Here is an 18,656-nt window from a genome sequence, read left to right on the forward strand (position 1 = left end):
TCTTCGGATTGTTTATCTACAATTTTAAGTTTTTTTTTGTTTGTGTTATCCTTGGTTGTGCAATAAACATATTAAAATGTATGCTCATGTATATATATATATATATATACATCTTCAATGAGGAAAACATGATGGGATTGAGCAAAATCCACCAAAGTGATACATTAAGTTCAATTGTGTATTTCCTAAGGTAAAGATGATATTTTTCCAAAGGTAATATCATCAAAGTTTATGGAAAAATATGTAGCCAATGAGAGTGCTAAAAAGCTATGTTTCTGACATGGGTGTTATTGAGATTCATGATATGCTTGGTAAGTGGGAGCTTTATAGTCTCATTAATTAAAGATATCATAGCGATAATAGCCAAAGTTTAAAGATGGCATTTCCCAAAATCCATAGGTGGTGCTTGGCATAGTTTATTGACAGTACTTAGCCCAATTAATTGGCGATATTTAGCCAAAGTTCAGGGTTATATGCGGTATTTAACCAAAGTTCATGGTAATAAGCGGTATTTATCCAAAGTATGGTGGTATTTACATATGCTGGTCTTTAGCCAAAGTATGGTGGTATTTACATATGGCGGTGTTTAGCCAAGATTCATGGTGTATTAAAGAAATGGCAATTTGCCACAAACGGTTTATCAAAGTAAAGGTATTAACCTCAAGTTATGATAGTTTTCCCAAGTACTGATTAATATCAAAGTTTTCTACCTTTGAGATAGTTCAAGGTAGGCTGATCTTTTGATCATGGAATGAACCTACAAGGAGGCACATTTATGTGATCACAAATGTATAATACAATTTCTTTGTTTATATCCCAAGTGATTCAAATAATAAGTATCCTTATGTTTGTGATAATAAGTAGTTGTATGTCATATATTGTGGTATATCTTTTGCTATTGTTCGACATAAGGGGCTAGATGTTTTGATCAAAGTTTTATAGTGGTGGTCTTAGCTTTGGGGTTGTGGGCTTCACTAATCTAGGTGATCCATTGACCCATAGCGATCTATTGTGGGAATGGATTAAGGCTAGGGATCTACTACATATAGTCTCTATGGTCCTTGTAGTCACCACTACATGAGATTATAGTTTACTCACAAAACAATGTGAAAGAACTATAGTGGGAGGCTGCAGAAGACCAAAGAGAGAACTTGTTGTAGGGATATCATTCATCATTCCAAGCTTGTTCGTCATCAACACACTCAGGTGCAAGCTACACGTCTTGTTTCTCCATGATTTTGATTCGATCGTGTTCTTATTTCTCTGTGTTGTTACCTCCATTGGGTTTCGGATTCGAACCCATAAGTTAATCTAACAGAACTCAACCTCTTAATTTTGAGGTGTTAGGCTTTGCCAACTAAGCAACTCCTTTGGGATAGGTCTCTACCTCTTTCACTCCTGCTTGGTGTTTCTCCACTTTCCTCATCGACAATCCAATAGAATAGTTGAACCTAATTAATCAAAATGTGAAGATAAAAGACACCAAACCCAACACGTTTTGCAATCAGTCCAATGTCTACCTCTTGCCATCATTGCATATTCACCTATTGCAGTCCTTGTCAAATTCCTCCCATTCCGTATACATGTGTGTTCATTGCATATCCATAATTCATACAATACCATTAGTAATTTAGACTCATAACGGAGTACAAATGACTAGACAATCTCAACTGTTTGCTACTCATAGCTACCATCACATATAATGATTGACTAATCTATAAATGAAAATCCTTGGAGTTACTCAAGACCATATTTGACCAACATAGACAATAAATTGAGAGTCAGCATTGTGAGGAAAAAAGAGATTTTTTATTGTACACATATTGTACAAGCACATGAGAACCATTTAATCCATATTTTTTCATGAATAGGACTAAGATTGTTGAAGACCCATGTATCAGGCTAAGAGTTATGAAAAACTGGTATCTTCAAAATCTCTGTACGAATTGACACTTGAAAGAGATATTTTATAAGACAAACATTCCATTTACTATTCAACATTTTTCTCACTCTTTAGATTGGAAAAATTATGGATGATGAGGAACTAAGATTTGGGGTAAATTTAAGTTATCCATATCCAGAATCCATTATCGATAAGAGCAAATGTAATTATCACATCCATTTGCCACCCACCAACACACCATATTTTAATAACTAAAGTATAAGAACAAATGTAATTATCACATCCATGCTCCACCCACCAACACACCGTATTTTTTTAACTAAAGTATAAGGATAAGCAATACTATTCCAAACCATAGGATTTAATACTTACCCTTGAAAACTTTAGCCCACATGGATGAAGAATTCGTAAACAGTCTCCTCCTAATTTTTACCCATCAAACCTAAATATTTAATTTTATCTTCATAATTTGTGTCGGGAATTTATTCCTTCTACAAAAAGATTTTCTACTTGCAAATTCATTGATCAAGCTTATGACATAATTTTCAACAAAGGGAGATGAATATTGTTAGAGAGAGAGAGGGATAGAGAGAGAGAGAGAGAGTCAAAGGGGAAGAACAAAGAAATGTAGCTTGGGGATTATAATTAGTGGGGTTGAGGGAGAAGGAGACAAAGAGAGATATTTACTATTATATTGATCCACCACTGCCGAATATTAATACCTTCACAAGAAGAACTTCTCTATCAATATTCTTTCACTTTTGCAACTCTCTCCCACTCTATTAGTGATCTCCATCTTTGGCAAGTGTTTTGATTTCTTCTCTGCTAATTGTTTACCTATGTACGATTAGTCAAAGAGAAGAAGAGCAACTTCTCAGGTAATACTCTTCACTTTCTTCAACAATCTTCCTCTCCGTCAATGAGCTCTTTCTATTGCCACACTTTTGATTTCCACTTCCGCAACTGTTTCTTTCATCTTTGGCAGTGATTCTCCAACAATAATCATTAATAATTTCTAGGTAACAATGAAGAAGTTTCAAAATAATTCCCGCTATTATATGTATGTACCATTTTTGAATTCTTTCCTTATGTTATTTTTAATTTTTAATTTATGATATCTGTACTAGTTTTGGCATATCAAATTTAAATGCTATATGTTTTAGTTGTACATGTATTTTGTACTATTACAGCTAGAAATCGTCCTAGGCTTTCTTCGAATCTTGCAAAGAGGAACAAACGCAAGAGAGCGAGCGTCGGACTGATCCGGTGGGGAACTCTCCGATGCCTAAGTTAGACTTCTGTGCAAACAGATAATTCCAACTAGAATGGAAAAAGATCAGTGCTCTGGAAAAGATTTTACCTAGGTTTTTATATTTGGAGATGGCGGTTGTCCGTGGAGAGTCCCGATTTGGTAGTCATTTATTGTAGGTAGGAGTCTAGATCTGATAAGAGTTATAGTAGGAAAGTGATCATGGAGATCGTTCCAAACATGGAAACCTTGTGTATATGCCATGTTCTGGGGGACCAGATCAAGATGTCCCTTGAGGGGAGGATCCATAACCCTCGTGACAGTCCCTTACAGATTTGGACTGATCCGTATCTGGTGGCCCACGTGCTGGGCCTGATAAGTTTCCTTGAGAATGCCCTGCTTAGTATCGAGCTTACAAACCGAGTGACCTAATCACTGGGCCAATAGCCATTCACCGAGGGTTGTGGCTCATGGGATTGATTCACCCTTGGGGCTCCATACCCGTTCGATGGGTCGACCCGATTTGGTTCAGGTGGCTAGGAAGGTCGACTGGCAAGTCTATATCTAGCTATTTACATGTCATTAACTCCATTGGTGTGATCAACTGTCTTGTCCCCTTCCTAATTTCCATTTGGTCTAATTTCAAATTTTTCAAACGACCGTAAATATTTCCCATAACATGTACATAGAATATTAAAACAGTTCTACCAAAAAAAAAAAAAAAAGTTTTAAAACGGTGATTGAATCTAAACCAAAAAAAAAAAAAAAGCTGAAATGACTTTCCCTTGACCAAGCCTCGAAGCAAAACTTTGTCCGTCTTTACCAAAGGCTACTTCAGAGCTTGAGAGTTTGAGAGCTGGTCGAGCTTTCTTCTATGCTTGAGGGAAGTTTCAGAATAGAGAATAGGTCCAAAGACAAAGAAAATAGAAGGAATATATATAGATGCCACAAGGGCAAATTAGTCTTTTTACAGGCCAATTTAACACTGTCAATCACTTATGGGATGATTGAAAGAATTTTCAAATTCAAAGGAAGGAAATTGGTATTTATGTAAGTACAAAGAATTTTCAAATTCAAAGGAAGGAAATTGGTATTTATGTAAGTACGTGGGGAGAAACCACTATTACACCATAGTTCAGGGAATGCAAAAACCTCGAAAAAAAAAAAAAGCATAACTTTGTCAACGAAAATTTCGTCCATTCAACAGTCTGCATGTCTTATCTTAACAGCAAAAGAAACTTGTGAAAAAAAAAAGGGAAAATTACATGATTACCCACTTTTGGGTTTTCCTTTACAAAATTACCCACAAAAAGTTTTGGTCAACAAAAATACACAAAATTAGGTTTGGATTTACAAAACTACCCAAAACAGTGATTCTCCTTCATGTGCCTATTTGTTTTGTCATTTTTACCCCTGGCCAAGGCTATAGCACGGCCTATGGAGGCCGAGGTGGCAGCCCGCCCTGATGGAGGCCGAGGAGATAGCGCGGCCTGTTGGAGGCCTAGGTTCAGCACGGCTTTACGGTGGCAGAGGTGGAGCGCAGCCTGATGGAGGCCGAGGTGGCAGAACGGCCTGATTTAGGCCGAGGTTGAGCACGGCCTATGATGCCTAGGTTCAACTCGGCTTTAAGAGGCAGAGGTGGAGCGCGGGCTACCACCTCGGCCTAAATCAGGCCGCGCTATCACCTCGGCCTCCATCAGGCCAGGCTTCCACTTCGGCCTCCATAGGCCATGCTACAACCTTGGCCAGGGGTAAAAATGACAAAACAAATAGGCAGATGAAGGAGAATCACTGTTTTGAGTAGTTTTGTAAACCCAAACCTAATTTTTGGTATTTTTGTTGACCAAAACTTTTTGTGGGTAATTTTGTAAAGGGAAACCCAAAAGTAAGTAATCATGTAATTTTCCCAAAAAAAAACTGAAGGCGGGCTTCTGGCCTCCAAGTTGGGAGTGAATCCCAAGGCTGATTCCATCCAACGGCACAGAAATTAAAAGATTACATTAACGATCAACACCTATTTCCAAATATGGCTCTCAGGGTACGCCGCCACTTCTCTTCTTCCACGATTGAGTACTACTTTGCTTATGTTTAGTAGAGCATTTGCTCCGAAGTTGCTCTGCAATTCTTGGGTTGTTCTCTGCAAATCTATTGCTGAAAATCACCTTCAAATTCAACTCCATTAAAGTAGAAATTGATTATAAAAAAAAGAAGAAAAATGATTCTAAATCGATCCCTGCGCCCTCGCTTCCGGCCTTCCTGGTTGCATTCTTTGTTTTCTTCGGTTGCAGCTGTTGAAGCAGAGTGAACGATACGGGAAGGACCGAGGAATGACTGGACCATTGAAGAAATCAAATCGATCTATGATTCTCCAATTCTGGATCTCCTTTATCATGGCGAGAGTTTGGCTTCTGTCGGTCGATTTTGAGCCCTATTGAGCTTCTCTAGAACAAATGCTTCCTTTTTTTAATGATGATGAAGGAAATGGTACTTTGAGATGTGATTTCTTTGATCTGATTCTAGCTACTAGTGGATTAATTGGAACACATAGAACTGTTAAATCAGCTCACAAAATATGTATTTTTGAGCAACCTTGGAAGGCTCATTCATAAATCAGAATAGTTGTGCGTGTTAATTTTTTCCTTCTTAGTTCGCAGTGGACAAGGAGAGTTTAAAACAGATTTAGAGCCCAGTAAACTCCCCGAATGTTTGCAATGTAACATTAGGACCCCTTATGATCAATATTTTAGTAAGGAAACAAGAAATACCTACTTATATCAAATGATAGTCAGAGGAAGCAAGCTGGTTCCAATGTTCATGACTAATATATCTTATACCCATCTTATATTAGTTGTTTCTATGTATTAGAAGTTATATGAGTGGATTTATATGGAAAGCTATTGATCCTTCTGTATTTACATGCTACTGGACATTTTTGTCCAATCGACTTGGTTTTTTCAAAACATTTGTGTGGTTGGCATTTAAACTGTGCAAGGGGCATAACATGCCCAGTTATAGATGTTATTTACTAATTTGTCCCGATTAAAGTATTACATTGGGTAAATCACATAAATACACCATTGCAGATTAAAACCAGTGCAAAAGACCTACAATGTAATTAGTCTATTGAGTGTTCTACTAACCAAAATTCATGCAGGGTCACAATGACCAGTTCTTTGACTTGATCAGATAAATTTACAAAAATGCCCCTCATAAGAGAGTGCATATATTTCATTAAGATAGTTCAAGAGCAATGTGAAAAATAAGTAAATTCATCATCATGTTTAAGGCAAACTAATACACTAAATTGAATTCTGTGCATGTCGATAACATAAATAGTAAATTCTGCACAAGCTATCGAGACTAGGTATGTGGATTGAATCCATTGGCTCAATTCACTCAATCAAAAGACAATTACCCAATGGATGGTGAACTCTGATTGCTACTCTATGAGTATGAGCCCCTTTTCCTCAGTTGTTGGCATCTTTATGTGGTGCCACATACAAAACAACACCATGTGTACTACCATGAGTATGTGGTTCTAGTGATGCTCTGCATCACTGACCCACAGTATCAAGCCAGTTCTGTCATTTTTAATTTAGGGTTGGTGTCAAGCACTATAATTAACGTGCAAGAAAGAAGCTCAAATAAGGGCATGCTCCTTGATGGTGCTAGAGGCAGGTGGCATACACCTTTCTAGGAGTGATTTTCTCAATTTCAGCACCATGGAATTGGTGCTTGATATCATACACAGGTGCAGAAGATTGATTTTGCTTGACAAACATAAGGAATGTATTCGGATATTCTATATTTTCAATCTCATGGCTCTTTGTTCCATTCCTTTCGAATGCTCCAATGCTTTTCTGATAGTTTCACTCAGCTGATTTCAAATTGTTTCAGCATGGCATGAGGTACTCTCGTGATTCTTGAAGAAGTGATAGAATTTTTTTTATTTAATAATGAGGAAAGTCAGGTTCTGATTATTCCAAGCACAATTTATTTTTTCACGCATATAATATTCATCATAAACAGTGTTATTTTCCTGATAGTATGGTTTTTTTTGTCTGCCTCTTGGTATTGAAATATTTTTAAGATGCTTAAATTTTACAAATGTCTAAACAAAGTTCTTACCCTTGGTTAAGTTATAGAATACTGATATAGATCGAGCTATCAAAAAGAGAATTCAATGTTGGCCCAATTCTGGTTCAGGTCTGGTTCAGTTTCGTACATCGAACCAGCCTTATTTTTCTCCAATTGGATCACCCAACCTGCTGTTATTGTTCATGCAGGTACTGTTCACGTGAACAGTACCTTGGGGTCCAATATTGACGGCTGGTTTGGGAAAGATGCTGTCAGCACTTGTTAGGATATTAGATATTAGTTTATATTTTTATTTCTTTGCTTTATCTTGGCAGGTAAGCTTTGTAACTTAAGAAGATTTGTTTCTTTATTTAGTTAGTTTCTATTTTCTCAGTGAGCTAGTTAGTTTCCTATTTTGTTGGTCGAAAGAAGTTTCTATTTTGTAACTTAGCTTAGTTTCCTTTCTATCATTAGTTGTTAGTTTCTAATTTACTCTTACTTGGTTAGCAAGTTATAAGTTAAATTAGAAAGTTTTATTTTAAGCTTTAGGTTTCTTTTTTATTATGTCTTTGTGTCCAAGCAATGTAAGGCTATTTAAAGCCCATCAATTATAATGAGAAGACAGATTTCAGTTAAACAAAAACACAGATGGTTTATACTGTTATGCTTTGGGATGCAGTTGGGTGAGATGCCCATTCTTTAATTCTTCTTTCACCCTTCTCAACCTTCCATCAAATTCTCTTTCTTTTCTTATTTTTCTTTTATTTATTTGTTTAGAACCAAATCTATTGGAGGACATCTTCCTTATTCAGCCAGATTTTGAGATCCTGCCTGGGATTAGGATCACTTGTGATTTTAGCTCTACATTAATTGGTACCAGAGCTTAGCCAAAGCAAGGATGGAGCCACGTGATTTTCATGAGGAACTTTCTTCATACATTTTCCTTGAATGGATAGATAAATTGGATAAGTACTTTGACAACTACAACTTGACAGAGACGCAACAGCTTTGATATTTTTGCTCCCAGATGAGTGATTGTGTTTGAATAAGATTGAGAGTCCATGAAAGGCAACTTCAAGCACAAGGACGTGAGCCTAGAACATGGGAAGAGATGCAACACAAGTTGACGGGCATGTACCTATCAAACTATGAACAGAGAATGTACTTCCCTTCACCAAATTTTCAAAAGCCACCCACAAGTCACAAGATTGCTATTGTCGAGAAAGAGGTAGTCATTGATGTTCCAATCAAAGAGATTAATGTGGATGAAATCGAAAGCAGCATGGTAACAATGGTGGACAAAGAGATTGAACCCAAGGAGATTAGTGCTACAACAACTATGGTGATTATGGACAGCTAAGCGGAAGATCCTAAAGGGTTCGAGATTGTAGTAATGGTCGATGAAACCATTGAGGAGATTGTGAACGACAGGGACAAAGGACTTGACGAGCCTATGATTAATGAAGAGTAAGTAGAGGGCATGCTAGAAGATGATCCCATGGATACATCTGAAGACCTTGAAATTGAGCGCGTGGAGTTCGTCATCCCTTTGAAGTGCCTCAAAGAGCATCAACCGTGCCTATACAACTACATCCGTATGATCAAAGTGTTACCTGAAATTTTCTACAGCTTGAAAAGGGATGTGCACCATGCTACAATCACCCTCACACTGAACAAAATTCGAGGACGAATATTTTCTAAGAGAGCGCAAGTTGATGTAGATCGAGCTGTCGAAAAGAGAATTGAATGATTGCCCAATTCTGGTTCAAGTTTGGTTCAGTTTCGTACATCGACCCAGCCTTATTTTTCTCCAATTGGATCAGCCAACCTGTTGTTACTATTCATGCAGGTACTAACATACTGTTCACGTGAACAGTACCTTGGGGTCCAATATTGACAGCAGGTTTGGGAAAGATGCTGCCAGCACTTGTTAGTATATTAGATATTAGTTTCTATTTTTATTTATTTGCTTTATCTTGGCAAGTAAGCTTTGTAACTTAGGAACGTTTGTTTCTTTTTTTACTTAGTTTCTATTTTCTTAGTGAGCTAGTTAGTTTCCTGTTTTGTTGGTCAAAAGAAGTTTCTATTTTATAACTTAGCTTAGTTTCCTTTCTATCATTAGTTGTTAGTTTCTAATTTACTCTTACTTGGTTAGCAAGTTAGAAGTTAAATTAGAAGGTTTTATTTTTAGCTTTAGTTTCCTTTTTTATTATGTCTTTGTGTCCAAGCAATGTAAGGCTATTTAAATAATGTGAATACAGATTTCAGTTAAACAAAAAAAAGATGGCTTATGCAGTTATGCTTTGGGATGCAGTTGGGTGAAATGCCCTAGGTGAGATGCCTAAACTTGAGGGGTGAGATGCCCATTCTTTAATTCTTCTTCCACCCTTCTCAACCCTCCATCAAATTCTCTTTCTTTTCTTATTTTCCTTTTATTTGTTTGCTTAGAACCAAATCTATTGGAAGACATCTTCCTTATTTAACCAGATTTTGGGATCCTGCCTGGGATTAGGATCACTTGTGATTCTAGTTCTACATTATTTGGTACCAAAGCCTAGCCAAAGCAAGGATGGAGCCATGTGATTTTCATGAGGAACTTTCTACATGCATCTTCCTCGAATGGATAAATGAATTGGATATGTACTTTGACAACTACAACTTGACAGAGATGCAACGACTTCAATATGTTTGCTCCCAGATACGTGATTGTGTTCGAATACGATGAAGAGTCCGTGAAAGGCAACTTCAAGCACAAGGACATGAGCCTAGAATGTGGGAAGAGATGCAATACAAGTTGATGGGCATGTACCTATCAAAATCTGAATGGAGAATGTACTTCCCTTCATCAAATTCTCAAAAGCCACCCACAAGTCACTAGATTGCTATTGTTGAGAAAGAGGTTGTCATTGATGTTCCATTTAGAGAGATTAATGTGGATGAAATCGAAAGCAGCATGGTCACAATGGTGGACAAAGAGGTTGAACGCGAGGAGATTAGTGCTACAACAACTATGGTGATTATGGACAGCTAAGCGAAAGATCCTAAAGGGTTCGAGATTGCAGTAATGGTTGACGAAACCATTGAGGAGACTGTGAACGACAGGGACAAAGGACTTGAAGAGCCTATGATTGAATAAGAGTAAGTAGAGGGCATGCTAGAAGACGATCCCATGGATACATCTAAAGACCTTGAAATTGAGTGCGTGGAGTTCGTCATCCCTTTGAAGTACCTTGAAGAACATCAACCGTGCCTATACGACTACATCCGTATGATCGAGGTGTTACCTGAAATTTTTTACAGCTTGAAGAGAGACGTGCACCATGCTACAATCACCCTCACACTCTACAAAATTCGAGGATGAATTTTTTCTAAGAGAGGGCCAGAATATGTAGATCAAGCTATCGAAAAGAGAATTCAATGCTGGCCCAATTCTGGTTCAGGTTTGGTTCAGTTTCGTACATCGAACTAGCCTTATTTTTCTCCAATTGGATCAGCCAACCTATTGTTAGTGTTCATGCAGGTACTAACATATTGTTCACGTGAACAGTACCTTGGGGTCCAATATTGACAGCTGGTTTAGGAAAGATGCTGTCAGCACTTGTTAGTATATTAGATATTAGTTTCTATTTTTATTTCTTTGCTTTATCTTGGCAAGTAAGCTCTGTAACTTAGGAAGGTTTGTTTCTTTTTTTAGTTAGTTTCTATTTTCTTAGTGAGCTAGTTAGTTTTCTATTTTGTTGGTCAAAAGAAGTTTCTTTTTTGTAACTTAGTTTAGTTCCCTTTCTAGCATTAGTTGTTAGTTTCTAATTTACTCTTACTTGGTTAGCAAGTTAGAAGTTAAATTAGAAGGTTTTATTTTTAGCTTTAGTTTCTTTTTTTATTATGTCTTTGTGTCCAAGCAATGTAAGGCTATTTAAAGCCCATCAATTATAATGAGAAGACAGATTTCAGCTAAACAAGAAAAAAGATGGCTTATGCTGTTATGCTGTGGGATGCAGTTGGGTGAGATGCCCTAGGTGAGATGCCAAAACTTAAGGGGTGAGATGCCCATTCCTTAATTCTTCTTCAACCCTTTTCAACCCTCCATCAAATTCTATTTCTTTTCTTATTTTCCTTTTATTTGTTTGCTTAGAACCAAACCTATTGGAGGACATCTTCCTTATTCATCCAGATTTTGGGATCTTGCCTGGGATTAGGATCACTTGTGATTCTAGTTCTACATTAAATATACATAATTTGGAATTTACCTTCTTCAGTACATTTGTGAATTATTAAAGAAGGCCACATGGACCCTTTGTACCGTGGGGGTTCAAAGGGTACATGTGTGAGTCGATGGCATCTCTTTGATGCCTTAACTTTCACATTATTTCTGTTTCCTATTAGTACTAGGATTTTATTCCTTAAGCTTGTTTCCTCTTTTTTTTATTTCCTAGTTAAGGTAGATTATGATTTACTAAGTTTCCTTTTTTACTTGTAATAGGTTCAGTTATAAATAAGAAAGGTAAGGGAGACTGCTGGTCACGATTTTGTGATCCAGCAGTCCTTTTCTCTTGGATTGCTGGGTGTTAGCTTTTCATATTGTTATATGGTATCAGAGCCCAGCTAAACCTAGTGATCACTCCTGGTTACATTGGTGTTTTGGTTCTTCATCAAAGGATCGATCCTTTTCTGGTTGCAGCAACTTGTGCTGCCTAATGACCTAGTATTGCCCTGGTTCATGATGATAAAAGGATAACCAGGGCTCTTCTTCATTACTACCTTGATTATTATGGAGTTTCTCTAATCTTGAGGTCTACTATCTTCTTCTTCATAGCTGCTGCTCCAATTTTTGGAAATATTTGTGCAAGTATTGAAGCTACTGCTACTTACTACTTTACTTGCTGATGGATCTAAGTTTTTGGGGGTTGTTTCCTCTAGTCTAAAGGGACACTTGACCCTTGTTCTACCTCATATTGGTGGCTTAGTCAAGTACTGCTGGAAGCCTCCTTCATTCTTGCGGCTACTTGGTTTTCAGGGACTTTTTCAGCTTCAAAGTTGGAACCATATCTTCTGCCTTGGTTCTCTAATCAGGCTCAAAATTGGGGTTTTAATCCCTTTCTCAGGTGCTTCCTTCGAACCTAAAATTGGTCCTTTTCCTAATCTTTTTTTCATAAACCTAAATTTTCCCTAATTTTTGCTGCCGCAAGTGCTCTGTTTTGAGGTTTTTCTGCTGCCGGCCATTGTATCTATTGTAGCTTAGTGTCTATTGCGCTCTTTGAGTTCCTACGTCTTGCTATCTTAATCTTACTTAGTTGGTTGAGTTTCTACTGCACTTGGTGCACTAATGGCTGAACCAAAAGTTCCCAATGATCCTGTTCAAGTCCAGGAATAGTTGTCACGGTGCCAAGGTGAACTAAAGCGTTGGAGGGCTGTCTAAGTGCTTAAGCAACAAGGCATCCGCCTTAAGGTGAAGAAGGTGACCGAATGTTATTTTTTATTTATATTATTTTCTAACATTATTTAGAATGCTACATATACCTTGTATCATAAAAAATCAATATTAAGCCACACCAAATTAGCAAAAATCAACATCAAGCCACATCAATTCATCAAAGATCAACATTAAGTCATAAAAACCAACATTTAGAGATATGCTCTTGTTCTATAAGAAGTTTTACTAGTCATTTGTGACATGTCTTCTAGTTCTCAAGCCCTCTAGGCCTTGGATGTTGTCTTTTCTGGACTTTAGCTACCCTAGGGGCTATATTCTCCCTCCCCCATCTTTTAATGCATTTATTAATTCACCCAAAGAAAGTTTTACTGGTCAAATGATTTTATTTTTACATGAGACTTTTTGTATTGGGCATAGTACAAAACCAGCTTTCCAACAAGTCTAAGATTACTTAAATACGAGTTGTAATGACAAAGTTATTCCGGTCAAACTTATTTTAAAGTGCGCGAATGCGGTTAAAACCGCTTAAATAATTGTAAAGATATTAAAACAAAAGATTATTTTACCAGACTTTTGGTTTTTAGTAATGTTTTACCATGATTAGATTTATAAAATTTTCAGAATTGAGAAAACCCTAGCATTTGAAAGTTGAAAATCGCCCCTGCAACCAAAAATCTAGTTTTTGTTCTTAGATTAGGGGTTTGACTTTTTATCCTTTTGGGATTTTATTTTTAAACTATTTTTATTGGATTCAAATAGAGGGTATTTGCTTATTTATGAGTAATAAATTTCTTAAGTAAATGAAATAACAAATGATATTTGACATAAATAAGTCAAAGTATAAGGTGACATACAGTGCAATAAGGTGACAATCGCCTAGGACCTAGGCAAACCGTCTGGATGCCAAGGTGGCGCCTTGGCAACTATGAGTCCAAGTAACTACTATCAAGCTTTTCAGAGTTTCTAACTATGTTCTGTGGGCCCAGGCTGTACATGCCTATATTCATGCTAAGGGTAAACTTCAACACATTGCTGATAACCCTCCCAAAATTGATCGTAAGGATTCTACTACTAAAATTGCTTATGATGATTGGATGTGTGAGAACTCTATTATATTGTTGTGGAATAGTGTTGAACCTTCTATTGCTTCCAATGTTATGTTTCACACTCTTGCCAAGGGGGTTTGGGAGGATTTACAGGAGAGTTTCTCACAGGAGAAAAATATTTCTCATACTTATGACTTGTATGAAAAGATGTTCAACTTCAAGCAAGGTGATAAAACTCTTATTGGGTAAAACATGGCCAGCTGGAATGGGCTAATGAATCAACCGATATTGCCACTACTGATTTCGAGCATGGTACTTTAGGAGACACCAGTCTTGCATCTGCGCTAGGCGCTTCTTCCACTAGTACTGTGTCTTGTGATGACTTTAATTAACTATTCAAGCGTCTCCAATAGCTTAAGTCTGCATTAGCCTCCACTTCCATCGCTACTTTAGCCCTAAACATATTAGGTAAAACATGGCCAGCCGGAGGGAGCCGATATTGTCACTACTAATTTTGAGCGTGGTACTTCGGGAGACACCAGTCTTATATCTGTACTAGGCGCTTCTTCCACTAGTACTGTGTCTTGTGATGACTTTAATCAACTACTCAAGTGTCTCCAATAGCTTAAGTCTACATCAACCTCCATTTCCATCGCTACTTTAGCCCTCACAAGTAACTCTACCCTTCTTACCTCTACTTCCATCCATTGGGTTATTGACTTCGGTGCTTCCTACCATATGACGGGTGAGTCCAACTTGTTTTCTTCTATTTCTAAAGTTTCTAATTCTTCACCTATTATGCTTGCTGATGGTTCCTCTACTCAAGTGACAAGTCATGGTGTGGTCACTCCTACCTCATCTATAAATCGGTCCCATGTTCTCTATGTTCCTAAGTTGGTCTTAAGTCTTCTTTCTATCAGTTAATTTAATAAGTCTCTCAATTTTTCCCATCTTGTTTGTTTTCAAGACCTTTAGACCATGAGGACGATTGATGGAGGGCTTGAGCGGGCTGGCTTGTAGTATTTAGACGGCACTAGTCCGACTACTGCTGCTGCTACAACTACTAGTGGTTCTTCTCTTCATTGGCACTTCCGTCTTCGGCATCCCTCCTTATCAAAGCTTCAATTGACGGTCCCCAGTTGTTGCTCTCTTTCTCGTATTGAGTGTGAGGCTTGTGAACTTGGGAAGCATCATCACTCCACGTTTCTTGCTCGTAGTGTGACTCATAGTTCGTCTTTATTTTCATTAGTTCATTCAGATATTTGGGGACCTTGTTGGGCTAGTAATAGATTAGGTTTTTTCATACTTTATTAGTTTTGTTGATGACCATTCTCGCTCGAGTTGGGTCTACTTGTTAAAATATCGATCACAATTTCTCTCCATGTTAAAAAACTTTTGTCATGTAATAAAAACTTAGTTTGATGCTTGATTTAAAATTTTTTTGTCAAACAATGCACTTGAATATACTCAGCAAGAAATCTCTTAGTTTTGTTTATCTAATGGTATGATCCATCAAACCAATTGGAGTTGCAGAGTGGAAAAATAGACACTTGTTGGAAGTTTCCAGGTTCATTATGATTCATATGTATGTTCCTAAGCATTTTTGGTGTGATACAGCTCTTATTGCCTGTTACCTTATTAATTGCATGCCTTTGTTTGTATTAGATAATCATACCCGGTTTTCTGTTTTATATACCCATGCATCTTTGTTTAGTCTTCCTTCTCGCATTTTTGGTTGTGTGTTTTGTTCATATTTTACAACCCCAAGTTGATGAGTTATCTCCTCAGGCTGTTAAATGTGTATTTCTTGGTTATTCTTGAACCAAAAAAGGGTATAAGTATTATGACCCTATTTCTCATTGACAGTTTGTTAGTTCCATTGTTACTTGCTGCTTACTATTCTCCTTCTATTCCATCTTTAATTTTTCCTGTAGCTCCTAATGGACCACCTATTCTGGTTCTTGTATCTCTTGCCAATGAGCCTACTCGTCCCCACAAGTGTATCAGTGGTGTCGGAAGACTTTGCCACCAGCCTCCACTATCAGTCCTACTCTGCCCACCGACCAGCCTGATCCTGGTACTATAGGTTTCTTTGACCAAGTCATTGCCCTTCGGAAAGGTACACGTTCTTGTACTCAGAAATCATTGGCGGCTTATCCTATTGAAATTTTAAGTGTCTATTTCTCAGCTTCCATCTTCTTTTCGGAATATTGCTTTTTCTTTGTTTACTAACTCAGCCCATAACCTCCTGGTAAGGATCTTGTGTGTTGCTGATGGGTGTAGACTATTAGATATAATCTTGATGTTCTATTTAGCGCCTTAAAGCGCGACTGGTAGCCAAAGGATGTACTCAGACCTACGGTATGGACTACTTTGAAACATTCTCTCCGATAGCATAGTTAAACTCCATTTGGGTTCTTATTTCTTTTGTTTTCAATCTTGATTGGCCTCTCTATCAGATGGATATCAAAAATGCTTTTCTATATGGTGACCTTCAATAAGAAGTTAATATGAAGCAACCTCCAAGGTATGTCGCTTAGGGGGAGAATTCTGGTAGAGCATACAGACTTCACAAGGCCATTTATGGGTTAAAGCAATCACCACGGGTGTGTTTTGACAAATTTAGTTCTATTGTTCTTCGTTGTGGGTTCTCACAATGCTACTCTGATCACTTGGCATTTGTTCGGCACCAAAAGTGCAAGATTGTTGTTCTTGTTGTTTATGTGGATGATATCATTATATTCGGCAATGATGGTGCTAGTATTACTGAAGTTAAATCTTATCATCATCAACATTTCTTGATAGAGGACTTGGGATCCCTCTGGTATTTTATGGGCATTGAAGTTCTTCAGAGTAAGAAAGAGATTAGCTTATCCCAAAGAAAATATGTTCTTGATCTTCTATTTGATACGGGGTTGTTAGCTTCCAAACCGGTCGATACTCCTATAGATCCTTATCAAAAGTTTGGGGCTACTAATGGTGAAGACTTTGAAGCAAACACCGGCATAGGGGATTAGTGGGAAAACTTATTTACCTCATTGTCACTAGCCCAGACATATCATTTGCCATTGGAGTGGTTAGTCAATATGTGCAATCTCTACTACGAAGATACATTGGGAGCTAGTCTGTCGCATCTTGAAGTTTTTGAAAGGAGCCCTAGGGAAGGGGCTCGTCTATTGTCCCCATCAGAGTGTTGATTTGATTAGCTTCTCAAAGGTGGATTGGGCTGGTGTTGATGGTGACAGGAGATCAACCATCGGATATTGCACAGTTGTGGGTGGTAACCTTGTTACTTGGCAAAGTAAAAAGCAACCCATGGTTGCTAGGTCCAGTCTAGAAGCTGAGTATCGAGCCATGGCTTATACTTCAGTTGAGTTGATGTGGTTAAAGTCATTACTTCATGAATTGGGTTTTCTTGTCACTCAACCTATGAAGATGCTTTATAATAATCAGGTGGCTATCTATATTGCAAGTAATCCTGCGTTTCAGAAGCGCATTAAGCACATTGAAGTGGATTGTCATTTTGTGCGTAATGCTGTCATGAATAAGTTGATCGTCACTCCATTCATTGCTTCCACTGACCAACTTGGTGATATGTTTACTAAGCCCTTATTTGGTCCTGCCTTCAGAAAACTATGTTCCAACCTGAGCATGAGTGTTCTGTATGTTCCAGCTTGAGGGGAGTGTTAAAGAAGGCCACATGGACCCTTTGTACTCTGGGGGTACATAGGGTACATGTGTGAGTCGATGGCATCTATTTGATGCTTGACTCTTATGTTATTTCTGTTTCCTATTAGTAATAGGATTTTATTCCTTATGTTTGTTTCCTCTTTTGTTTATTTCCTAGTTAAGGTAGATTATCATTTTACTAAGTTTCCTTTTTACTTGTAATGGGTTCAGTTAGAAAGAAAGGTAAAGGAGATTGTTGGTCATGATTCTGTGATCCAGTAGTCTCGGTTCTCTTCTTCTTCTTCCTTTTCTCTTGGATTTCTGGGTGTTAGCTTTGCATATTGTTACAAGAATGACTTCCTCCTTTTACCTCCTGATTATGTAAACAAAGTACTTACTCATGCTTAAGTTATAAGATATACACAATTTGGAATTTTCCATTTTGCGACATTTGAGTGACTACCTCCCCTTACTTCCTACTTATGCATTCTGATTAGGATAAGACTTTGTTTTGATTGACCTTAATCTGATAATTTGATATTGTAGCTGTAAGCATATTTCTTAAAACAAGAGCAAACTGGTGGTTTATCAGGGTTAGAATGGAATGGGCCACCAAATGGTTCTTGGTTTTCTAGTCAGAACCCCTGGTTTTTGGCAACAGCTGATGGTGAAACTAGAAAAACTAGAGCTGGATGCCTAAATGGTTTGATGTCAGGTTTGGTTTTCAAAATTGTGGTGTAAGCTTGTCCAGTTGAAGCCTAAATGGATGCATCTATGGTGAGGTAGGATTAAATTTATCAAACCAAGCATAAACTTAAGGATGCAGTTTGGTTCTAATTTATTACTTCTAGTTCTATATCCTGTGCCTTTGGTTATTTTCGCAGAAGTATGTGCTATTGTTATTATTATCAATTTTTTATCATCATGATTGGAGTATCACCATCATCGTCGGCATTGTTTTCATCATTGTTATCATCACCATCATTTCATGGGATTTGTATGTCTGATGAGAGATTTGTGACTTCGACAGGCTCAAATACATAGACATGCACACAACTTCAGGGAAGTGCAGCAGTGCACTCTTCTTTCTATTAAAACAGGTGGGTGCAGTGAAGATTGTTCATACTATCCCGAATCCTCTAGGTATGACACTGGATTGAAAGCACAAAAGCCGATGAACAAAGATGCTATTATAGAGGTAGCGCAAAAGGTACATCCATTCAATAATTTAAAGACTAGTTAGAATTTAGTTGCTAGCTTTTATCTGTTGATTTATCCTGG

At 37.6% G+C, this 18,656-nt stretch overlaps 1 pseudogene; it reads left to right on the top strand.

Annotated features, from left to right (window-relative positions):
* The first annotated feature begins 5,367 nt into the window (after positions 1–5,367).
* Positions 5,368–18,656, top strand: part of LOC122062034 — a 47,357-nt pseudogene continuing 34,068 nt past the window's right edge.

Source organism: Macadamia integrifolia, chromosome 14, assembly GCF_013358625.1.
Source record: "Macadamia integrifolia cultivar HAES 741 chromosome 14, SCU_Mint_v3, whole genome shotgun sequence".
Taxonomy (NCBI): Eukaryota; Viridiplantae; Streptophyta; class Magnoliopsida; order Proteales; family Proteaceae; genus Macadamia; species Macadamia integrifolia.